The sequence below is a fragment of the Pseudorasbora parva genome, chromosome 22 (assembly GCF_024679245.1).
Source record: "Pseudorasbora parva isolate DD20220531a chromosome 22, ASM2467924v1, whole genome shotgun sequence".
Classification (NCBI taxonomy): domain Eukaryota; kingdom Metazoa; phylum Chordata; class Actinopteri; order Cypriniformes; family Gobionidae; genus Pseudorasbora; species Pseudorasbora parva.
The window spans coordinates 19,538,366-19,563,071 of record NC_090193.1 but is presented as its reverse complement, the minus strand read 5'-3'; the positions used below and the strand labels follow the sequence as shown (position 1 = coordinate 19,563,071).

The 24,706-nt window shown below is 36.9% G+C and overlaps 1 protein-coding gene across 4 annotated transcripts in view; it reads left to right on the top strand.

Annotated features, from left to right (window-relative positions):
- Positions 1-24,706, top strand: part of tbl1xr1a (TBL1X/Y related 1a) — a 326,002-nt gene that overhangs the window by 278,627 nt on the left and 22,669 nt on the right. For 2 of the 4 annotated variants that reach the window (XM_067432116.1, XM_067432115.1), the window contains 2 exons: positions 9,428-9,484; positions 24,482-24,547. The gene's annotated coding sequence lies outside the window, so the exon portion shown is untranslated. The remainder of the gene's footprint in view (positions 1-9,427; positions 9,485-24,481; positions 24,548-24,706) is intronic. The other 2 variants (XM_067432118.1, XM_067432117.1) reach the window with 1 other exon arrangement.

Genomic DNA, 24,706 nt, shown 5'->3' with positions numbered 1-24,706 from the left:
ATCAGTTTGAGGGAACAATGCCAGGTTCTATTCAAATGCTTGATCATTTGCTTTTTGCACTATTTTTGCCACTGTTTACACTGAGATGAATATTTAATTTCAAACTTGTAATTGATTTGAATTGTTATAGTGTGATGTTATATGTGTGATGCATATTTTAGCCTATTTGTTCGAAATTGTCAGTTCATTCTTTGATACATTATGCTTGAAGCATATCGGGGGGTGCCATGGTAGTCAGGTGATGTAACCGCCGGTGCTGTGTCTGAACACTGTGTAACACTATCACAGAAGCCTAATGCCTAGTGGTGCTTTAGGGTGTACTCACACTAGGTTCTCTGAACTGTGCCCGATCACGTTTGACCCCATAGTCTGGTTCGTTTGACAAGTGTGAGCACTCCATTCCGTGCCCTGGCACGGTTCGTTTGGCCGTCCCTGGCCCACGTGGAAGAGGCGGGCCAGAGTGTGGTTCGGTTGGGCTCGAGCAAGGCTCACATGCAGTGTAAGCGCTAACTGTGCCAGAGCAATTATTCTGACAGCAAACACCAAACTATTACTACTTGGATACACTTTTCGATTAAAAGGTATATTTAGTTTTATAACGGTCCTGGTTTTCACCTTCTTTATGAACATGAATTGTAGTTTGTGAGTAAAGCTGCAAACTCCTCCATCAAAGTTAGCTGCCTCCGTAATAATCTTCTGATACGTGCTGTGCTGTGCAATTAAAGGTGAACTGGCTTTTTTTTATACTGTTGTCTGAGGTCAACTAATGATGTTTGTGTGTTTTTTACATTCAAAAACATCATAACTAATAAGTAATCAATCAATCAATCAACTTTATTTATATAGCGCTTTTACAATCACGATTGTGTCAAAGCAGCTTCACAGTGTCAAACAGGGTAATATTGCGACAAAATTAGATTTGGCTGTACAGCCGTACTGGAGTAAACAGTGATGTTATCAGCTTATTTTAATTTATCATATAGCGACAATGTTGGCAGATCAGTATTATAGTTTATAGAATTAAATAAGACCTAATTCATATATTTTATTTGTATAATAAGTTGAATAACTTTAATCATATTTTTAGTGTCCCCAACTGAGCAAGCCAAGCCAAAGGCGACAGTGGCAAGGAACCAAAACTCCATCAGGGCATGATGGAGAAAAATAAACCTTGGGAGAAACCAGACTCAGTCGGGGTGCCAGTTCTCCTCTGGCCTATTAACACACCGTGTAAGATTATTATTCTGGCAACCTTACAGGTCGGAAATCATATTAGATCGGATTATTCAAAATTTTCAGGGTATCACGGAAGAGACAGATTTATTTAGGATGGGGCGTCAATTACACAAGAGTATGAATACATGAAAGATCGGAATTATTGCGCCGAAGACGGGTTTTGAGCATGTCGTGCCAGTGAGGCAAATTCGGAGGAGACACCATTTGACACGGCTCAGCAGACACTCCAGGATGCGTTGGTCATGTCCAGGCAGGTCCACCATCCGATCCGGACAGGGCCCAGATCCGGAATAAACCTCGGGATAAACAGAGAGACTAACATTAGCGTAGATGTCACTCTTTTTATGATGTAACGAGTACATCAGGTGTTATGGGAAGTGTTTAGTAATAGGCTGTTTTCTACACTGGTTTTGAGGCTCTCTCCTGAACGCTGGGTTTTGATGGACGTGCCGCACTGGAGACTTGGAAGTAAACGGCAACAGCTAGGATTGGATAAGATTTGAATATATTTCATGAGCTTAAGCTTCCCTGTCAGTGAGGTAAGATTGAGGGAGAAGCGGCAACCAGAATGATCATCTCGATCACAGGGCTTGTAAACGTCTTTATCAAACGAACACAATGTTTTATTTCTCATCAACCCCGGATTGATTGGACATAATGAAGCACAGGACCGTTTGCTGAGCCTAGTGTCTATAAAAGCTTTTCTTTGACTAACAAGGACGTTTTCAGCTCTGAAACTTAGAGGGTATTCTTATATTACCATGAACTTTTATATATCAAAAGCTCAAGGGAAAGTTGATTTCTCAATTCATCACCCCTTTAAGTGAAAATTGCTGTGCGGCTTAAATGATAAATCTATTAGACAGTCTATTGCGAAAGCACTTTTCTTCCGGCTTTCTTAAACAAAAAGTTGCATCGTGAATGATGATGCGTGCTCCGGCAGTGCGTTCAGTGCAATGTGCGTACAGGTCAGCGGGGGAGTTGGGGGGGCATCAGTGGCAACCGTGCCTAGTGTGAGTACACCCTTGATGATTACCGATGATGTTTTAAAGGGGATGGATTTAGTGATGCAACTTTTTGGAGAGATGGTAAGCTGACAAATCTTTCCAAGAAGTTGTCTTTTAATGTATCACCTAAATGTTTCAACCACATAAAAATACTACAACTAAAGCAAAAATGAGCTTAAAGTCTAAATCATTGGTGTCCAATTATGCTCTTGGAGGGACGCCATCCTACAAAATTCCATTCTAACCCTAATTTAGTGTACTTGAAGTGGCTAATCAAGGTCTTTAGTATTACTAGAAAGTTTCAGACTAGTGTGTTGGAGAAAGGAAAAGCTAAACTCAGCAGCAGGCTTAGTTTATCCATGATAAACTAGTTGACATATCTAATCAACCACCTTGACCCCTATTATGTAGCTGATCATTCAGTCTGGCTGGAGATGTTTTGGTCAATAAATCTTTTGTAAATATAAGTTTAGACGTTTCGTATGTAATAAATAATTATAGATATAAAAATAAAGGAAATCTGCTGTTTGGTTTTACCATGGTTCACTGGAGTACAGCATGTGCCAGAAAGAGAAACCATTTTTTTCTTTTTTTCTTTTTCTTTCCGTGAACAAAAATAACAAACCTTGCACTATTGTTGAGTATCTCAAGTGGCACTGCACCCTCACAGCTCATTCACTGGCTAATAGCCATTATTCTTACACGATCGTCTCTTACGTTAAGCCTGTAGGTGGAATAACGCGTATCTCCACGGCTTCTATAAATCTTGAAATATCCAGGGCTGCTGCATTTCTTCTGCTTTCCTGCACCTGATGAATACCAACACATGGTCTGAAACTAAAACGAGATTATTTTTTTTGAGCAGCTTCTTTTAACAGAAATGCGATTTGACGTATCGCTCTCCAAGATCCAGCGTCTTCCTCAGGCTAATCCAAACAGCTCGGTTCCCCAGTAAACAAGGTATCTGATTGAGATCGGTGACAGTTTGGTATTTCCCCAATCCCCAGTGCAAAATTGTTGCTAGCATGTGCATGAAATGGAGTGTGAACACAGGTCATGTTTTTCCAATCAGGAGTTTGTGTGTTGGTATAACACAGAAAATCAATCATCTTGATTCAGTAAGCTGCAAGATTCTGCTTCTCAAAGTCAGCTTATAAACCATAGATTCATGAACTCCTAAAGCTTTATGCTAATGTTTATTTATTTAGGAGTTATTTTAATGTTGTTATACATAGGTTTATTAATGCAGTCAGGTATAATGTTAGGTACCGAACTCTTACTTTTAAGGGCACAGGCCGAATTGCATCAGGACTACCGAGTACCTATTCACATTAATTCAATCTGTACCAAATTTCGGTACCTGAGAACGCATCTGGGGATATAGACTAGTGTTTATGAATATTAAACAGCAAAAATACTATTTATATACAAATCCTGCAGGTCATGTGTTTGTGGGAATGAATGGTGCTGACCTGCAGTTTATTTACCCCACACACACACACACACACACACACACAATTGCGCGTGATAATAGCGTTTCGACAAGAGTGCATGTCAAGAGTCACTTCATCAGTCTTTTACCATGTAATTTGAAAAAAACTCATCATGTCATAAACGCACAGAAACTCAAAGGTACTCACGGCAACCTGTCAAAATAAAAGTTTGCTTTAACTTGACAAATGTATTACTGTTGTACAGTAGAATTACAGTAGATAATACTATCACTAATGCAATCATTATAAACTATCAAAACTTCATTAAGAAATATAACATAATTTTTCTTCCACATTTTAATTTTAACAGTATAAAAGCTCAGTTGTGCAGCTTTGTTTGACAAAAAAAGTTTAATTAAATCAAAATATAAATTAATGTGTTATGTCTTCATTTGATTACCAGAAAATACACAGAATTTGTGGGAATTTTTTTTTTTTTTTTTTTTAAAGAATTCTATTTATTAAGTAGCTAGTAGCCTACAATTTACTGGTAAATTACTGTGAACAAACATCTCCGACAATGGCAGACCATGGCAGCTTTGGCTTAATGTCAATAACACATCTATAAATGACTTACTGTTTATTTAGTTACTGATTTACCCCTTATGTACCGAGAAAAGGTATCATCAGGTATCATACAATCAGGTATCATAATTCAATCACATACTAATTTTAAAATATAAAAACACTTTGGCACAGCCATTTTCACTCTTAAACAGAAGCCAAACCTGTGAGTTGTCATTTGCAGTTTCTTACTGCATCAAACACGCTTTGATGTATAATTTCAAACGCTGTGTCCAATTAGTTGCAATAATTATGTCCTCTGCTCTCTTTTGTGGCCTTTTGTACACTTCTGTCCGGCTTCTCGACCATTGTGCCTCCTCAACTCTTTTTCTCTCCGACAAGCAGTTTTAAGCACTTGCAACCTTATCGTGTTTTGCCTCCGTTGACCTTCATCAGTCCCGCGCGTCTCTTCTGCCGGTCTCAGATGACCCAATTAAACTCTTTCTCTCATTCCTCAATGCCGCTCGCACTGGACTCAACTCCGGACCGCTAAAAGGGTGAGAGTCAAGGTTCAGGAAAGGGCATCTCCATGGTGAAATGCTGCTGTGTGAGAAAAATATGCTGTAATGATAGTCTAGCCAGAAAGTAAATGGAGACGCTGTCATATGCATCGGCCTGGCCGTTGTAAATGGGTGGTAGTTAACAGACATTGATAGAGGAATCCTTTTAAATGTGTTTCTCATCAATCCAGATACCACAGGGTGAGGATAAAAGAAAACTGATCTCTAATGTTGACACTTGTGTTCGTGTTAGAGAAAATGTGTTTAAAATGTAACTTTCACAATGTTTTATTTAGAATGTTAGAATTCACCCAGTGGATGAAGACCATTTATGGCACAATGTTTAGTAGTATTATTGTTTAGAAATGAGGCAGTTTGCTATTTTCTATTTACTGCTGAGAATTAAACATAGGATCCTATGATTTCCATGATGTGGAAAACACAACGGAATTGCAGAATCCGGTCAAAAAACTGATATTTATTGTATTATGCAGAATTTCGTGGAATCTGTCAAATCTTGGATTAATAAATCAAAAGTAGGTCAGTACACTTAATTCAAATTGCAATAAAAAAGACTAGTGTCTGTAAATGTTAAACTGGAGAAAGGCTATTTAAATATGAATCCTGAATGTTCTGCCTGTGAGAATGAATGGCACAGACACGTATTTTCATTGACTCCACAGAAACTGAAGCATGTGTGATGCTTGCTGTGTATTGAGCCTCTGCGGCCTTAGGCATGAACTTTATCTCCAGAGCTGCTCTGAGATCATCAGCATTTTATCGTTACATTTGAAAAAAAACTATCTTGGCCGCTTGATCTGAGATGCCTACACAGTAATCTCTCACACCACATCAAAGATCATTAAAATGACATTTTTTGTTAGAATTTCATGATAAAATGGACAGAATTTGAAAGATGAGACATTGCTTCTTATGAAAATTAACAAAAAAAAAACAGTATTTTTTTAAAATGTGTACTAAACTGGAAGACATACTGATAAATAGCAATACATGTACAGTAGCATCCCTTGTATGTGTGTGTGTGTGTGTATACATATATATATATATATTCACATTTACCATTTTACTCTGAGGTGATTGAGGCGATTGAAATAAACTCAGCTTCTCAGCTTAAAATCTCTCTTAAAGATATTAAAAAAGCAATATGCTTAAAATAAGTGTAGGCAGTAATTTGAGTGATTTTTATATCCGGCAATAATGTAAAGTTAAACAAATAAATAAGTCATCATGAGTGTAGACCTCTTAATGCTACACCTGGTAAAATGTACAAAAAATAACTACAATTACAAGTTATTAGTTGCATCACAAAAGTGTCAACATTAAAAAAAAATCTTATGAACAATACATTTGTGATTTTAGTTATTGCTACAATTTCTTTTTAAATAGGACACCAAATATAAAATAGAACAACAAATAGGCTGAACATGAACAATCTCTAATTGTGAAAAATTATTTACTTCTTTGTCATGTGTGAATCTCTCTCCATAATGAAACGTTTTTGAGCACAAAGTAGAGTTGCGTGCGCGCACAACACTTTATTTCTACTGAGCTTTGTTCTTTAGGGTTTTGAATTCTAGTTACTGTACGTGTGAATGACAAGCTTCATTCAGTCCGTTCCTCCAGTGTTCTCATCTAACAAACACGCAATAGTGAGTGCCACAGCATTCAGAATCAACAATAAAGCCAAATGCGACATGCTGTTTGAAGATGCTGAATGTAGGTGTGGGATTCTCTAGGCACCTCACTATTTGATTAGATTATGGTTCAGAGGGCTGTGATGCAATGATATTTATTTTTTATTTATGATTTAGTTTTCTTTTTTTCTTTCTGTGTGACTAATTGGTACTTTCAAAGCAAATAATTTTGTAATGATCAAAAACTATATACTTCCAATTAGGGATGGGCGATAAAACGATAACGATAAATATCACAATATAATTTTCCTCGATAAAACGATAACAACAGTTCGATACATTCTCGATATAATGCTTACGCGCTATGCGTAATGCTGCGCATGTGTATTGCAGACCGGGCTTCTGGGTGCTGCACGCGCTGCTGTTTACAGTCAGTGGCTGACAGGCTTGGAGGATCGGAGTGAAGTGGAGCGAGAAAAATGAGCAATAGTGAAGAAACCTCAGAGCTCACGACCAGCTCGGAGGACACAGATATCGGTGACAAGTTAGTTCGCTCAACTTCAGTGGTTTGGAGATATTTTGGCGATCCCATCCGACATAAAACAGCGACGAAGGCTACGTGGACTGGAGTGCTTATCATAGGTTCACGTTCACCACACGGAATTAAATTATTAAATTATCGTGCTTCTTCTAAGTGCTTCCATAAAACATTGAGCCCAACACAGCGATAAATCTACATTAACTTCATTCACACACAGGCTTATCACCTTGTTAGTTGCGGTGAGTGACTTACAACAAGCTAACGCTACCAAACTATAATCACTAAAACATCGGACTTGTACACGATCGCTATCATAATTGTTTGTCTTTGGTGATGTATTAATGGCTCAGCATCGCCTGTATCAAAAGAGAAATAATGTCATCCGATGTTTAAAATGATTAAAATAGACTAGACAGCCCCTACTGGAGATCCACAAATACTGAACTTTGCTCTCTCCCTCCTCTCACGACCAGCCAGCCCACTGTCAGTGAGATGTGTGTGTGAGAGAGAGATGCACAGGGGACCCTTTTTTTCTTCTTTTTTTTGCCTTTTTGCATTTTTAGTGTTTTACTACTTACACGATTAAGTAATGATATTATTGATATACAGTGTAGAGTAAAAAAATGCTGACCACAATATTTTAATAAATAAATCCACCTTAGTTTTAATAAATTGTTCACCTGTTTGAGAAGTGTTTGTCATGTTTTGACAATAAAGGATAGTTTAAAACCACAGTTAACTGTCTGTTTTCTACATCTTTCATGATCAGGAGCAAACATATTCCTTTAAACTCAAATAAGAAATAAAGATTTTACATTTATCGTGATATTTATCGATATCGACTGATATGGAAAATTATATCATGATAATTTTTTTGGGCCATATTGCCCAGCCCTACTGTAAGTCTTACTCCCATAAGTTAATGTGGGAAATCCCCCGTAACATTTATTCACGATAACACTCACTCGCTCCAGCCCTACTTCCAATATGGGAATCCCAAAAAGATGCTGAAACTGTGGCTAAAATCGGTCACTTTTCTACATGGTGAATGGCACATCGTGTTCTATATAGGGGAATAGGGAACAACTCAGACATTGTAAATGTGTTTTCCATTGGGGTGAATGAAGTCTGGTTTTACGTTAGCATCACACGAACCGGCACAGACAGGAGAGCACAGAGCTGATCATATGTGCGAATCTGCGATTTGGACTATTGTATTATCTGGACTATAAATCGCTCTGGAGTATAAGTTGCATCAGTCAAAAATGCGTCATGTAGAGGAAAAAAACATATATAAGTCGCACTGGACTATAAGTCGTATTATATTGGCCTCACACCACATGTGCAAGCATTGGCAGGACCGAAGCAGTGTGGAGCTGTGCATTTACACCGTCCATGGTTCACACACGTTTGTCTTGTGTGGCTGAGTCTCTCCCGACAAAGTGTTCAAGCACCCTGTGGACTCGTTCCTCTAGCTCTAGCCTTATTGCTTTCAGTCCGCGATTAGCTTTCTTTGTTTTCTTCATTACAGATAAAGTAACCTCTGATTTTTGCCAGTCCCTCACAAGTTTCTCGCTCACTCCAAACTTTGTTTCTGCTGCTCGTTTACCGTTTTCGGCTGCACATTTTACTACCTGCAGTTTGTAATTTGCTGAATAGGATGTTCTTTATTGAGGGGCATTTTGTTTTTGGTCAGTCTTTCTTAGTTGTTGTCTTTAAGTTAACATTTCATTTAACATTTTTTTTTCTTCAGTTTTCAGTTGTTTTTCTTCAGGGGTAGGCTAAAGGAGAAGCATAGAGCGCCCTCTCGTGGCTGTAGACATAGCTAAATGTTTATTCTTGTCAGTCATTATGAATTAAATTTGATATACAAGTCGGACCTGACTAAAAGTCGCAGGACCAACCAAACTATTAAAAAAAGTGACTTATAGTCCGGAAAATACGGTAACTTAAACATCTGGTTGGCCATTGTATTCACACACTCAACAGATATGTCTGTGATAGGCTACAAAGCATAATGCTGTAAAAGCATGTTGTAAATAGAAACCTTTGGCACTCTTCACAGAGCGCTTACTCAAAAACTCAAAGGAGCATTATAAAGCAACCGGCTACCAACAGAACAGCGGGTATTGTCACATTAAATGATCTGATAAATCTTTGGAGGATTCCATTCCTGTATTTTTAATGCAGGAAAAATCCTGAAGGGGGGGCAGCAGCAGCATTGTTTTTGATTGGCTGATGTACCCTGAGATTATGATCTCAGGGAAGCAGTTTCTTATCTTCTGCATTGGGAAAAGTAAAAAATAAAAATAAAAAAAACATTGAAGAGAAACACATTTGTGTTTACAATCCAAATATGATTTATTTATTGACCCCTTATTTCTTCAAAGGCAATAAGTAACCATTTTTTTTCTGTGTTTTATTTGTCCAGACTGTAGAGACTCCTCCGCTGCTAAGGGTTTACATTGGAGCAAGACCTGATCACATGGTAAGCCAAGAAATAGCTCTCTTTCCTTTTTGGTCAAGATCTGGGAACCTTTGGTCCTGCACACATGTGGTCTGAGTACACAGCTGTAATTGAATCATGGGATGCCTGAAGGTTAACTCTGACAGTCATTCACCTATTTTACATGTTGGAAATTACCTAAATGTCTGCACTGTTTGTGCAAAAGACATTTTGTTAAGCCCAGTGGTATTGTACCAAATATTACACAGCAGTTTCAAAAAGCATTATAATATAGACAGTATATACAGTTATTAGATATTTAGTTTTGCATGCCTTTTTCCACTTTCTAACATTTAGATTCTCTTTGTCATCATTTAAACGATTTTTTTAAACAATAATAATTGAATAATACTGTTAAATGTAACCATTAGCAAATCTTTCAATGAATATCTGTTTTTCATAGTGCACACTGTAATGTTGTAAAGCCTAAATTCACATGTAGCATTTAAAACAGTTTACTTTATATTGTCTTTAATATTTAAAATAATTCACTTTAGTTTTGATTTTAAGTAGCATTTCAAATGATTGCTTTTCAGATTTACATTTGTCATTGAAACAAAATGGTATGAAATCATCCACCAGAACATGAAAATGTGCTTATCTGTATGCGCCACAGTAATATTTGTGCATCCCTAGTAAAAACAAGCCCTTAATTACTGTTACATAACCAAAAGTGTACTAAATGAACATGTTCCTCTTCCACAATAATTTGGCCTCTTCAGTCAAGACAAAAATATAAGCTCATTATCTATAAACGCAGGGAATGGCCTTCTTGCATCATGCACTATATAAAAGCCACTCAAGCTCATCTTATTTGTATTGTTTAATGTTCTACGTGTTATGTGTTTCCGAAACGATGTGAGTTTGGAGCTTGCTGTGTATAGTTTGAGAACTAATTGTCTATGCCAATTTATGCAAGTTCTTGAGTGAACTGAGTGCTTGTCATTTCGACTGCCTCTTTTTGAAGCTGAAATTACCTGTAATTTTGTTTAGTAGTGTCAGTCCAACCTGTCAGTCAGGACCACTTGACAAATCGTGTTCAAAGACCCATTAAACCCTTCACAAGAGTTCCAGCTCAGTTTTTGTGTTGACTATTCTCTGGATAATTCCTCTCCAATAGGGTGTATTGTTTCAGGGATCAAGGTGTGTGAGTTTGAACACTTTCGAAACCAAGCTGCATTCAGAACTGAAGCAGGATGGACTCAAACAAGTTCAACCAATGTATACTAAAGCAGTTTTGGATGTGGAATAGTTTATTATTTTGGTATTGTTATGGTTCCTTATGAAATCCCTAAATTCTATCATTTTGAACTGCAGTAAATGCTATTTTTAGTCCAAACCATTTTTGTCAGGTTTTCTTGAGTGTTGCCACAGAAACAGAGTATAGAGTGGCTAGTCTTGAGGCGAGATTGGTTTGTCTGTAAGCTGCTGGAGAATGGAAGAAAATAGAAGCCTAATAAGCCTCTTAACTTCTGTATTTGTTACAAGTCTTTTACAACGCGATGGCCTAAAATAAAACTACTTTTGGACTAGCGGTGTGGTTGAATGTGCAAGGCTTTTGCGTATTATCAATCTATTTTCGGACATACTTGTCATGTGGTTCTCAGAAGTTTATCTGAAAATATCTGAAATGTAATGAAAGCCAAGCTATTGTGCTTTCAAAGCAAAGATATGCATCTGTTCTGAGTTGTGAAGGTGCAGTGTAGGATCAGAGCCAGATGAGTTTGCTTTGGTGTAGCCCGTATCCATCATGTAATCGATGTCCACAATTCCAGAGCTTGAACTGTTCAACAATATAACATTTCCATGTTTTGGCTTTGGGCAAAAAAAGTACCCTGCATGGTTACTGCACCAGTTTTAGAAAACAAAGTTAGGCTTATTTGTGTCTGAGATGTTTTAACTGTTTAATCTTTTAGAGGTTTGACCCTGGAAAGGGTACCTAGTCGATGCTTTAAGACCTATAAAAATAAAAGCCTTTTTCACTTTCTTTGTTTATTAAGTTAGATTTGGGCAAACAAAGTTGCCCTGTCCTTCTTAAAGGGATACTTTACCGCTTTTTCATATTAAACTATGTTATTCCCTTAAAGGGGTACTTCAGTGCTGGGAAGATGAATCCGTATTTAAACTGGGTCATCAATGTAGTAGAAATATGAAATTATTTTTGAATTTGGTGCCTTCTAGACTGAGAAAAGACAGAAAATTTATTTTTGTCTCATGGGGATGAAAGACTACAATTCCCAGAATGCTTCGCTGCCCTGTGAGGCCATTCCCAAAGCCACCAACTTGGTTACTGTGACTGAGTTGGAGCAGGCACTACAATTAAAAACTGAACGTGTCTGTTCAATATAATGAGTGAGTCACCGCGCGAGTATCACAGCACTGAGCACTAACTGCAGGAGTGAGATAAATGAGCTGATGAGCTCTCGTGATGAGAGCTGAGGTAATCGCGACTACACTCGCGGCATACATTCACAATGCGAGTTCAGTCTGGCACGTTTCAGTTCATGCCTTTGCAAGCTTAACTTTCATAGAAATTAATTTGAGAAGTTAAAAGACTTATATTGCACACCATAGCTCCGTTTAAATGAGTGCCTGTAGCTGAGCTCTGAGTGTGATCTCCATCCCCCATGCTCAGGTTCAAAACATGCGGAAATGGCTCCCTCTGCTGGCTGTAGTCTTTAGCCTTTGGCCAAACATTCCTCCTATGATGCAAATATTGTCAATTTGCATCATAGGAGGAATTTTTCCAGAAATACAATGCATAAATCTCTTGTCTCAGGGGGATATGAGGGGGGAAAGCACATTGATTTGAATGTACTACATTTCTACTGATACAAAGCCATATGCTAATAGCTAATGAAGTAACCCTTTAACTAAAACGAGTTGATACATACCGCTCTTGTCTCAGTGCGTGCACTTAATCTCTCTGACGCGCAGTGACAATCTGATAGCGTTTAACTTAGCACACTAAGCCCAGTTCATTCACTATAGTTTCAAACAGAGATCAAGTTAGAAGCGATCAAACACCTCCACATTTTCCCTATTTAAATACAGTTAACCGAACGATCAAGTATGGTGACATAAATAAATAGACCTAATGTAGCAGAAAAATAAAGCACTGTTTTTGTCATATTGTTTGTAATTTGCATTTTTTGCTTATTTTTAAAAACAGATACAATTAAAAATCTATATTATAATTATAAAATTACATTTAAAAAACATGAAATTACTCGTATCATGAAATAAGATTTTGGTCATCCCAACCTGTTCAGAAGTCAAAGGTTCACAGCAAAAAACATGTTGGGAGATTTATCACCACGGGTGTTAAAATTATCACTTTCCGGGTGAACATACAGGTCCGTCTTTGCTAGTGTTAAAACAACACTGACGAAAGTGTTGGTTATACAAACACTGTGTTAGTGTTTCTTTTTAGTCACTCAAGGTGTTGAGAAATGTATTACTCATAAGTGTACATTTAACACTTTATGGTGATTAATCTCACACACCCAGTGTATTTAATGTTTATTTAATGTAAATACTTAAATACTAAAATGGCACTGTGAATGAAATTTAAAACAATTTATATATATTATTTTATTTTTTCCCCAAAAAAATCAAGTGACTACAAATTTATTTGAATATTTATTGAAATTGTAATATATCAATTCCATTACATTTATGTATTTGGCAGACACTTTTATCTAATGCGACTTACACTGCATTCAATACCATTTTTAATAAATAAAAAAAAAACATTTTTGTCAGTTCTTGCTTTTACCGGGAATCGCTACAGTAAAGCCATTGTAGTCACACATACAATTGAATAAAACAATTTCTTGTTATACTCCAATGCTATAACATCTTACCATGATAAATCTCTACTTCGTTTCAAACAAGATTAAACAAAGAAACATTCCTCAAGTAATGTTTTAATTGAAAATACAAAAATTCAACATTGTATATATTAAATCAACCTTAATGTTAAAAAAACTGTCTGGTTTGTAATTCATTCTGATAAAAAATACTATTCCTTTATAAATTAATACATTTACATTTGGCAGATGATTTTATCCAAAGAGACTTACATTGCATTCAATGTACGCATTTTTACATTTTGTCAGTTCTTGCTTTCCCAATTCATCGATCCCACGATCTTGGCGTTGATAGCGCTCCTCAAAATGATCCAAACACATAGTATCGTTCCTGTTAAAGAGACAAATTTGGTTAAAACAAACACATTAAAAAAATCTAAGATATAAAGTTTCAAACATCTTCAATCAACAAGCAGAGATACTTACATAGCCTGTCTTCCTTTCAGGATCGTTTAGGTTTGTAGAGTAATAATGCCAAGGGCATACATAGATTGTGGCCTTAAGTGGTTTCCTTCTGCAATAATAAACAATATTCCATGAAACAAAAATCCTCCAAAGCAGAAAGCAAACTAAAAGACTCAAAATAATCAGGTCACTTTGTGTTTTACTTCAGGTTATCTTTATACCAACACATAGCAAGAAAATGTTATATTCAAAACATAAGCACTACTGTTACAGATTTACAATACTACAACTTAGGCTTGGGCGGTATCCAAATTTTGATACCGTCAAACCTCCTCCCTATTTTACCTCGGTATACGGTATTACCGTGAATAATTAAAACATTATGATGTAAGGCTCAGACAGCGTCAACAAACTGTTGGCTTGGCTTATATATATATATATATATATATATATATATATATATATATATATATATATATATATATAGGCCTATATTTTTATTTTATTTTTTACATTTGAGCCCCTGCCCCTGAGAAACTCTCTGCACGTTTTATGCTTACCGTTATGAGACAATTGTCAGACAATTGACATTTTTTTTTGTGAGTCCCATGTCCACTTGATTTTTGTGGAGTTCATGCTTATTGCTTACATTGCCAGCTGTGTGACAAAAGGCTTCGGCAATATTACAGCATAGTCCGAGGGTGCGCTCGGTTTTTCATCCACGCAGCAGTGAGTGGATGGTGGTTTCGGATATGCGCCCTTAGGTTCAAGGTATTTCCATCTCTTTTTGTTGCACAATTTGCAAATTGCCTCGTCTGTATTTACCGTCAAAACCCAAAATACTTCCAAACTGCAGAAGTTGTGTTCTTTTTTGAGACCGAATAACTCAGTGCCCGACTCGCCGTCTTTTTCCTCTCTCTCTCTCTCTCTCTCTCTCTCTCTCTCTCTCTCTCTCTCTCTCTCTCTCTCTCTCTCTCTCTCTCTCTCTCTCTCTCTCTCTCTCTCTCTCTCTCTCTCTCTCTCTCTCTCTCTCTCTCTCTCTCTCTCTCATATCCACGCTGTCACAACAACGCATACACATATTTAGGCATTTAATAAATAAATAGTATTTAATATGTAAATAGTTTAATTAGTTAAATATTTAATAATTAATTTTTGATCAGCAATATGTAGGTTGATCTGGGTTTTTTTTTGACGGTTTGACGGTATTGAAACTGATACCGTTGCTATTTTTAGATCCCGCGGTATACCATTTTACCGTATTACCGCCCAAGCCTACTACAACTAGAAAAGGCTAGAACTAAGTTGTACAGAAAAAATCGCGCATGGAAGGGCACTAATGCATGTCTGCTCAACTAATACAAAATAAGACGAAAAATGTCAAATAGTATGAGTGTGCAATGTCGTGGAATGTATACGCCAAAACTCATTTCGGCGTGCATATGATACGCACTTTATGGCGTATATATGACACGCTCTCTTGGGTAGGTTTAGGGTAGTGGGGTGGGGGGTTCGTATGTATAATACGCCATAAATTGCGTATCATATGCATGCAAAAAACAGCGTATCATATGCACGCCAAAATGAGTTTTGGCGTATACATTCCACGACATTGCACACTCGTACTCGATCTTGAGTTTCTATATGACTGAAGCAGTTCATGAAGAAAAGCGTGTCCTATGATGTTTTCGACATTTTGGAGCGCTGTACAGAATGGTCGGCGTATGTTATCAAAGTACAACGAGAAGATTGCTAGAACACACAGAGCATTTCACTCGCAAAATGTTGCAGGCCGATCAGTATGCGCAGCGCCGACAATGATGGACCGTGCTATCCGTGGGTGCTCGGCCAGGGATCGAGCCCCGGCGTCACACAAGAAAAAAAAAATTAAGAGCAATTAATTCATTCGATTAACGTCTGCTTTCTCATTTGAATGACATTTCAAAACACCAGAATTAACTCGTAGTTACGGGGTGAAAGATATAAACGGTCTTATAAAGGTTGGAAGCCCTAAAGATACTTAACGTTATGCCAAATGAGAAGAAATAACTATCCAAGTCCAGTGAGTTAAAAAATGACACTGTTAATGCTGCTACATTATTACAAAATTAATACAACGAAATTAAGTCACTTACGTAAATCTCGTCCTCCATTAACGAATTTAGTGTGTTAGTGGGGGTTATTCAGTTATGTTAAACTGAATGGCGGATCAAAAGCGCGCTAAATTTAAACTGAGGTAAAAAAAAAAAAAAACCGCTAAGAGTTAAGTCATCCACATCGGCTACGTTACTCATTATACAAGCTCATTAATAAATCACAAGTTGATAAGATAATAATACTATACTATACCTTGTCCTTGTAACCGTTGTGTGTGCAGGGAAATCCATAAAGATGGAGAGACCGAAGGATGAGCTGGGAAATTTAAAATACTCTGCACATGCGCAGATGTTGATTGTTAACACCCAAAGGAAACACTGTGCTTTATCACCCAAAGGAAACACTATGCTTTAACACTAAACAAGTGATAAAGCATATAATATTTGTAAATTAACACCAGATTTTATCACTAGATGCCCAACACCAGGTTTTTATCCCTCAGTAATTTGCTGTGTTAGTGAATGATAACATGATTGATAATGTGATCTCTGTAAGGATGTTCACACTGGCATGTAGTTATTATAGCAATAAGAGGAGGGAATGGTCAAAAACCAGGGCAGGAACATGCTGGCCAAGTTCATTTTTTGTATATATATATAAAAAAAAATGAAACAATGAATAATAAGTTCTGTTGTCATATTTTTTTTAATGTTTTTTTTTTTTTTTTTTTTTTTTTTTTTACCATGGTATCAATTTAGTATCGGTTTTGAGGTATTTTAGTCTGGTATCGTATCGAAGTCATCATTTTGGTATCGGGACAACACTATAACATGGTCAGACTAGTGGCTTTAGCTGTAGTGCATTCGCGGTGTGAATCGCACGAATGACAGGTTAAACCCAAAGTGCTCGCACACATCTGCTTTTAATCATGAAGGTGCTGGATTTATATTTGCTGCCAATTGTTTTTAATCTTCTCGCTGTGACTATGTGAACAGGAAGAGGTAGACTTCGGCTTCTGTGTAAAGTTAATAGTACAGGTAACTTGCTCTAGTGGCTGGCTGACCAAATCGCTGTTCCTGCAACGCGAACGGGGGTAAACCTAATAACACTGGGGATTTGATTCACATCTTGACGTAGCTCTCATGGCAAGAGAGTCAAAAAAACAGCACAAGACTCAACACATCTGCCAAAAGAGAGGTTCACACGAACAAGGATTCGTCTTGCCAAAGCAACCGGATGTCATTCATTTTTCATGAGACCTGGTAATTTTCAGGGGGAACAAGTGGCAGCAACCGTTGGCAATGAGCGGAGGTCAACTTTATGCAAATGAGTAGCGCCTACTAAAAGGAGCAGTTGGATTCCAAAGAAGTGTAGGACCAGACGATCTCCGATCTCTGTCTGCGCGAACGTGTCATAGGGATTTGATTGCTTAGTTTAACCTGCCAACTACTAATTAATTAGCCTTCACTGTGCATTTTCATCATACTAAGTCCACAATTAAGCAACTTCTAAGTTGTTGTTTTTTTTCTTTCTAGGAAGCTTCTGCAGAATTAATGAAAGCGATTGCTTTGGTTTTTGTGATACTGGAATGTGAGCGATTGGAACATGAAATAAAAAATTACAGTATCGAGATTTATAATCTTACAAAATATTTTTTTTTCAAGTAAATGGAATTTCTATTTATCAAAGAATCCTGAAAGAAAATATATCATGGTTTCAATTAAAAATATTAAGTGGCAGAACTGGTTTTAACATTTATTATAATAAGAAATGTTTCTGAGCACCAAATCAGTACATTACTATGATTTCTGAACACTTTTGTTGGGTAGCTTATGTCATAGTCCCATAGCCCCACTACATGTGTGATAGTTTTTCAGGCGACACTGGTAAAATGACTCCACAATCTCCTTCACTGATCCGCTACCTTTATATTTAATGTTAATATATTTTCCTGTATAATTTAATGTTACTTTAAATAAAAGTGTAGTTATATGATTTAATTGGCTTGTATTTTATTTTATTTTTTAATTCAGGATCATTTAAAATTATTGAATTTCATTAAAGTGCCCTTATTATGCTAATTTAAAGGCTCCTCGTTTTATTTTGGAGGTCTCCAACTACAGGTTTACATGCATCAAAGGCCAATTTTGTTTTAATTTTCTCATAATATACATTGCACATCACCACATTGTTCAAATGACTCGACGGATGAACCAGTCTCTTCAAATCCCTCCTTTCCATGAGCCTCCTTTGCTGTGATTGGCCAGATTACCCAGTCAATTGTGATTGGTCTACCACTTACACCAGGTATCTGAAGCTAAACAAACGGCCATTACCATAACTGATCTTCAGGTTAATAAGTTGATTGTTTTTTTGAAAAAGCGCTATTTTTTCATATTAAACATTAAACATTTAACAAAGTTAAGCATTTTAAATACTCACAGTCTACACAACATTCTCTATGGTCACAGCGTTACAGACATTAATATTTTAACGATTTATAAAAGATGAATCACTGTCTGGCCATCTGGAATTTTGTAGTTTTTGTAGTTTTTCCTAACTCAGCGTTTGGACCCGGAAGTGCTGCCGCGTGATGTCAGCCGTAACAACCCGATAATGCTTTTGTTCTTTGAGCCTATATTTTTTTGTTTACACACAGTGTTTAATGCTTTAAACTGAAAGATAACCTTAAGATATAATGTAAGCTTTTTGTGTACATTGCGCAATTGTAAGCTTGTTCAGAAATGATGACAACGTGATGAATAAAAAGTCTTTTTCATTTTCTAAAAATAATGTAATTTAAATAAACAAATATATTTAAATATACGTTTTTTTATGAGCCCAAATATTCAATTACAATACTTTGGGAAAATGCCCATCCCTAGTATCAAAAACATTAGCCGATCAATAACGTGAATGACTGATGTAACCATTAAAGCTCCGTCCTTTATCTTTAAAAGTAGTTCACACAAAGAATGACAGACAATGTTCTACAACATTGACAGACAACTAAAGAGTTTTAGGTAATAGTGGTCAACAGCTGATTTGCAGAACTATTTCAGTAAGGCCGTTTGTCCACCAAAGCGTTCTTAGCCAGCTGAAAATACTAGGCACTCAGCTGAAAACACCTCGCTGTGAGCGCTTGAGAGCGTTTTGACAGGCAGTGTTTTTTTTTTTTTTCCTTCAGTTGAGACTCTTTGACTCTTTGCTTGTTGTTATGATCCGCGGAAGTCTTTCTCATTTCCCAGGTAGTTTTTTCAAATATTGATTCTATATAAAATTGCAGATACAATGTAAAGTATTTACTCTGGCTCTTGTTTTAAATAATTTTGTTCTGTTATTATTGCTTATTGTCATCTTATGACGACACGCAGAATGTGGCGGTTTGTCTGTGTTGTGTTTGTCCTGCCCCTCCTCCACTGTGATTGGACGGCTGAGTGAAGAGTGACAGTGATGAGCGCTGCGTTTTACTCAAAGTTGAACATTCTTCAACTCTCGGCGATCAGTAAAAAACACTGAGCGTTCAGCGCTTGAGCGTGAAATACTCGCTCAGCGCCTCGTTGCACTCAATGCGTTCTAAAAACGTGGCGCTCTCATTGAAATCAATTGAAAACGCCAGCCAGCAACGTGAAAAAATGCTTTGGTGGACACACGGCCTAAGACAGTAATAACGTGAGTTATCCAGAAACGTACACAATATAAAACACGAAACTACGTACACACCCGGTAGAAAATATACCAGATAAACTGGGTACTGGGTGAGACATAATAGAGACACTTTAAAAAGTCTAATATGAATAAAATAATAATAATTTTCCTGCCAAGTGCATCCAGAAGTTTTGGCTCTAAATTTTTATTGAAATGCATCCCTGCTCAATGGGATTGTATTGTAGAAACTGATAAGCAACAATGTAAAGGACAGAGAAGAATCTCAAAATGTGAACTGGCTAAAAAAATCTAGATGATCTTGCCAACCTCACTATTCTCATTAGTCAACCTTCTGGACCAATCCCTAGTTTATTCTTTTCCTTTTGTCTGGCTCATAAGCACAGTCCCTGATTCATAGATGCTATCACCTCCCCAGATTATTTAGCATTAATGTCAAGGCAACCGCCATTTAGTGATGAATATGCAAACCTTAACCTTTGTGCCTGAGCGGCTGCAGCTCGATCTAAATCGCACATGATTACGGCCTTTTTTTATCTGCCTGCTTCCTGTCTGATGTAAGATCTTCCAAACAATAGAGAATGTGTTTGTCTTATCTAGCAGGTGCATCAACAGTTGTTAACGGACACCCCCCTCATTACCTTACTGCGTCTGATGGGGGAGGGGAGCGTCTGTCGGAGCCTCCATCTTTCTTTACGATAGAGACCGAACTGAACTGTCACTTTGGTGTGTAGGAGTAAAGACTAACTGCTCTTTGAAAGAAAACCGTGACATCTGTTTCCTTTAAGCTAGGTAGCATTGTAAAGATTGTAGAAAATGTTTTGTGTCCTCAAGTATGTGAGGTTTCAATTTCGGTGGCATACTTTCTGAAGAAAGGGTGTTTTCTTTTAGCACATTCTCAGTGTGAATCTAGGCCCCCTGCTTTACCACTGAACCGCAACAACCTGTTTCCGTTCACCAGAAAAAAAATAAACAGTCGAAAAGGCTATTTAGTGCATATTGATTAAAGTTATCAGTGGAAAGCAGATGTTGATATTAAGGGTCTGTCGGTTGAAGATTGCTCTCTGGTGTGTTCGGTAAAGTATTGGACACGGTATTGTTGGTTTAAACAAAGGTCTAGGATTAAAAGCTTAGAACGAGAGAATAATTGCTCACCTGAGCTAAACCCGGGAATACAAGTTGCCATGGTGATTTGTTCCACTAAAATGTGATTCAGCAGTGTGACATAGATGTTACCAAGTTAATCCCACGGTTTGCACGATAGCCTATTGTAATCTTCTCTCCAACTCTCGATGATAGCAACCTGTTGTTTTGTATAATTCTATTATCTGCTCTGACAATAGTTGACCTGAAAGTGAAAACTGACTGTAAGGTTATAGGGTTGTCTTTTTGGTGTCTTATTATACTATAATAGCAAAGTATACCAAAACCTGAATTCATTGTGTGGCTGCATCATGCATATTATTTACAGTTTTGTATTATTACTACTACTACTACTATTACTACTATACTGAATTATAATTATACAGAAATAACGCATTTCATGTTTTTCTTGTCTTTCTTTTCTAAATGTGGTGTTAGAAAAGCTAGTATTTTGAATAATGTCTTTAAAATTGGAATATAATTAGAATTCTGGGAATAAGTAAAAGGCATTTTTACAATTTTCGCCATGTTTACAGCTCAATTACCCAATGGAAGCTTGTTTTCACCACTGAATACAAAATAAAAAAGGTAATTACAAGGTTATATCTCACAATTTCAACTTTTTTTTTTTACATGCAATTGTGCATTTACATTTAAAAAAAAATTGAGATACACTTGCAAATATAAAAAAATAAATAAAGAAATTGCAATTTCAGACTTTTTTTTCTCACAATCGCGAGTTGCTAGCCTGCAATTTTGACTTTATAACTCGCAATTGCACTATAATGATTTTTGTCTTGTGTTGAGATGCATCAGGTGGACATTTTTGGTAGTTAAATGTTTTTGCTGTCAAATCCCAGTATTTTGAGGCTTGGGTATTGGGACACTACTGTAGGACAGGTACGCTGTACAACCCTAATTAGTAGTAGTGTTGGTTTACACTGATGTCTTTTATAGCACTTACGGTAACACTGAGAATGCAACATGCTCGAGTTGCATTATTAACTGCAGTCTGACACATTTAATAACAATGCGGGTAAATTGAGCTTGCTGCTTTGAGTAGTGCCTAATGCAATGGGCAGTATATGTTTTAAAACTGTGTAAGTAGTCTACATGCGGTAGTTAATGTATCGACTGCTTAATTCAGAATGAGTTATGTAAATCTTTCCAATGGATTGGATTTGATTTCCTCAAACATTTTCACATTTTATATAAATTGGAAATTACACTGAATTAATTCCCGAGTTGGTTTTTAACAAATTTTGGTGATGCCTTTTCTCTCAGATCAGATGTTCTTTGGCCTAACACTGTAACGACACCTGCTACTTTGCTTAGCAAGCACAGGCCAATAATCTGAGCTAATTGGAACATACTCTGCTCTGGAAAACAGATAGACGCAGCAGGTGCAACAGCACAAAGAAGTCTCAGAAAACCACAAGACATGGACTGGGAGCAGGCTGCCTGAAGGAAGTAGTTTCCACCCATCTCTGTTCAAGCTTAAACTTCGTAGACAAGAGACCACTGAAACCCGCCAATAGCTGTAACTTAACAGCCATGTCAATACATGCATTTCATTGCTTGGCTCTGGAAACTAACACATGCGCCCTTGAAAAGTTATAGCACACTCAGGGTGAGCCCAAGATGGTGATTCATGAATGCAGAAATTAATTCCAGACCTAGGCATAATCTGCGCCTGGGAAAACTGCCCTCGATATTTTTTATATTTTTTATATACATCTAGGCCTGATTTAGCTGTGTGTATATGACATGGCAAGTTTTTAACTTAGGACCATATTTCAGACACCATGTTTTGGTGATGTGACAGCGAGTTTTCTTGATGACGTGAGGGAGCTTTGTATAAACGTTTACTAAAAAGTTAATGTTTATAATTTGTTTCTTTTCTTGCCGAAACCATTTGACAGGGCAGTAAACAGTTTCAGTTTACCTGATTTATGGTTGATATCTTAGTCCTTTAATAATTGGAAATCTGATCTTTTATTCTTTTAATGCTAATTAGTCATTTGAACTGATGCAATAAAACCAAAATATTTTCATAAGGTCACTGACTATTGTTTTGTCTGTAGGTTGAATGTTGGTTGAAAGCCAAAAGCAATATAAGGCTAAACCAATGCAGGTTTTTTTCTTCTTCTGTCACCACCTGATAGTGGTGGAACCTGTTTCGTCTCTGTTATATGCTTGGGTGTGCCCTTATCTTAAAATAAAATAAAAAGTATATTAGGGATTTTACCTGGGTCAGTGGTAGAGGTTGGCACCGATAGCTGATTGGTGAAACAGTCAGTTATTGGCAAAAATCCATACTGAAGCAAACTGCATCGTCATGCAGCCGACAGAAATACAAACAACTCAAAAAGGCATTAGATTTCAATACATATTTTGTTATTTTGATTAGATAATCGTCAAGTGTTCTAAAAAAGCAGACTGTTAGGATTTATATGAAATGTTAACACTTTACAATAATATTCCATTTTGTAACCTTAAGTAAGGTTAATAAATGCTGTAGAAGTATTATTCATTGTTAGTTTTATCTGTTAACCTCAATGCACTATGAACTAACATGAATGCTCAAGGTACAATTGTATTGCTCAAATGTGAATGCATGCTGTAAAATGGATATTGCATAATGCATTTAGTTCATGCAAGCTAGCTAAATAAGCTAATACATCCTTGTTAACAAATGAGACTTGCAGTCAGACATTTTATATACACGTTTCTTAGTTATAGTTAAAGAAACATTTATTTATACAATTTTAATGTTTAAATTGATTTCTGTAGAATTGTTTCTGTTAGAACTTCTAATTTTATTATATTCGTATTTACATATGCAGTTTAGCACATTTTCATGGTTCAGTGCTGTTTTTTTGTAAAAAAAAATTCTTGTAATAAAGTTCAACAACAAAACCCCAAAAAATACAGTATCGGTATGTGCGGTCCAACCTTGTTATCGGTATCTGTAAAATCCACTATAGGTCGACCTCTAGTCAATGGTCTTCAGAGGACACATATATATACACACACACACACACACACACACACACACACACACACACACACACACACACACACACACACACACACACACACACACACACACACACACACACACACACACACACACACACACACTGTGAGGTACACAATGCTCTTATTGGCATTGTGTTTATACTTTTGGATATAATGAAACTCATGCTGAATGATCAAATAAATCTTTGGCAGGACAAACATTGATTTTGGTGGCTGCCCCAAAATATTTTCATTGCAGGAAAGCCCCTGCATTTATCATCTACATTATAATGCTGGCAGTTACACAAACATTTGTGAAGTCCATTTGTTGTAATGTCAGTCTTCGTAACGCTTTTAGCCTGTTGTCCAAATGTACAAGGCAGTGTGTGTATAGTTCTTTCCAAGAAAGACTTTCCTTCCTGGTATTTTTGTCTTAAAAAAATGTAAATGCCATCACAAAGAAAATTACAGGGAGACATTGAGATTTATTGGACATTTTAAGAAAGTCCATAGAGACACTCATTCACCTTACCCTGGTGAGAAGGGAAAACAATAGAGACAGACAGAGAGTCTCCCAGCAGAAAAATGGGAAAAGATATGACATTTTCCATCTAAACTAGCAGTTGCTGCAAAGTCCACAAACATGCTTTGATTGACCTCAGACAGGTTGGTTTAAATGAGGCATGGATTGCAGGTGATGTTTTTTTCCCCCTCACCAAGTCCAGATGCTTGACAAATTCTGCTTCATTCACCCTTTTCTGTAATGTTATTGCAGGTGCTGAGACACTTGGGTTGGATCCTTAAAAAGCGTTTGCCTTGCGGAAATAGAGCTGATAGTGTGGTGAGTATAAATGCATATTGGTGCTAAGATGGCTTTTTTCTCTCCTTAAGGAGAAGGGAAAAACTTTTTTTAAGCTGCACTCGTTTTTTTTATTTTTAAAAGGACATGGAAAAGTTACAGGTGTTTCAGAGACTGTTTTTGGGCAGGAATATTTAGAAC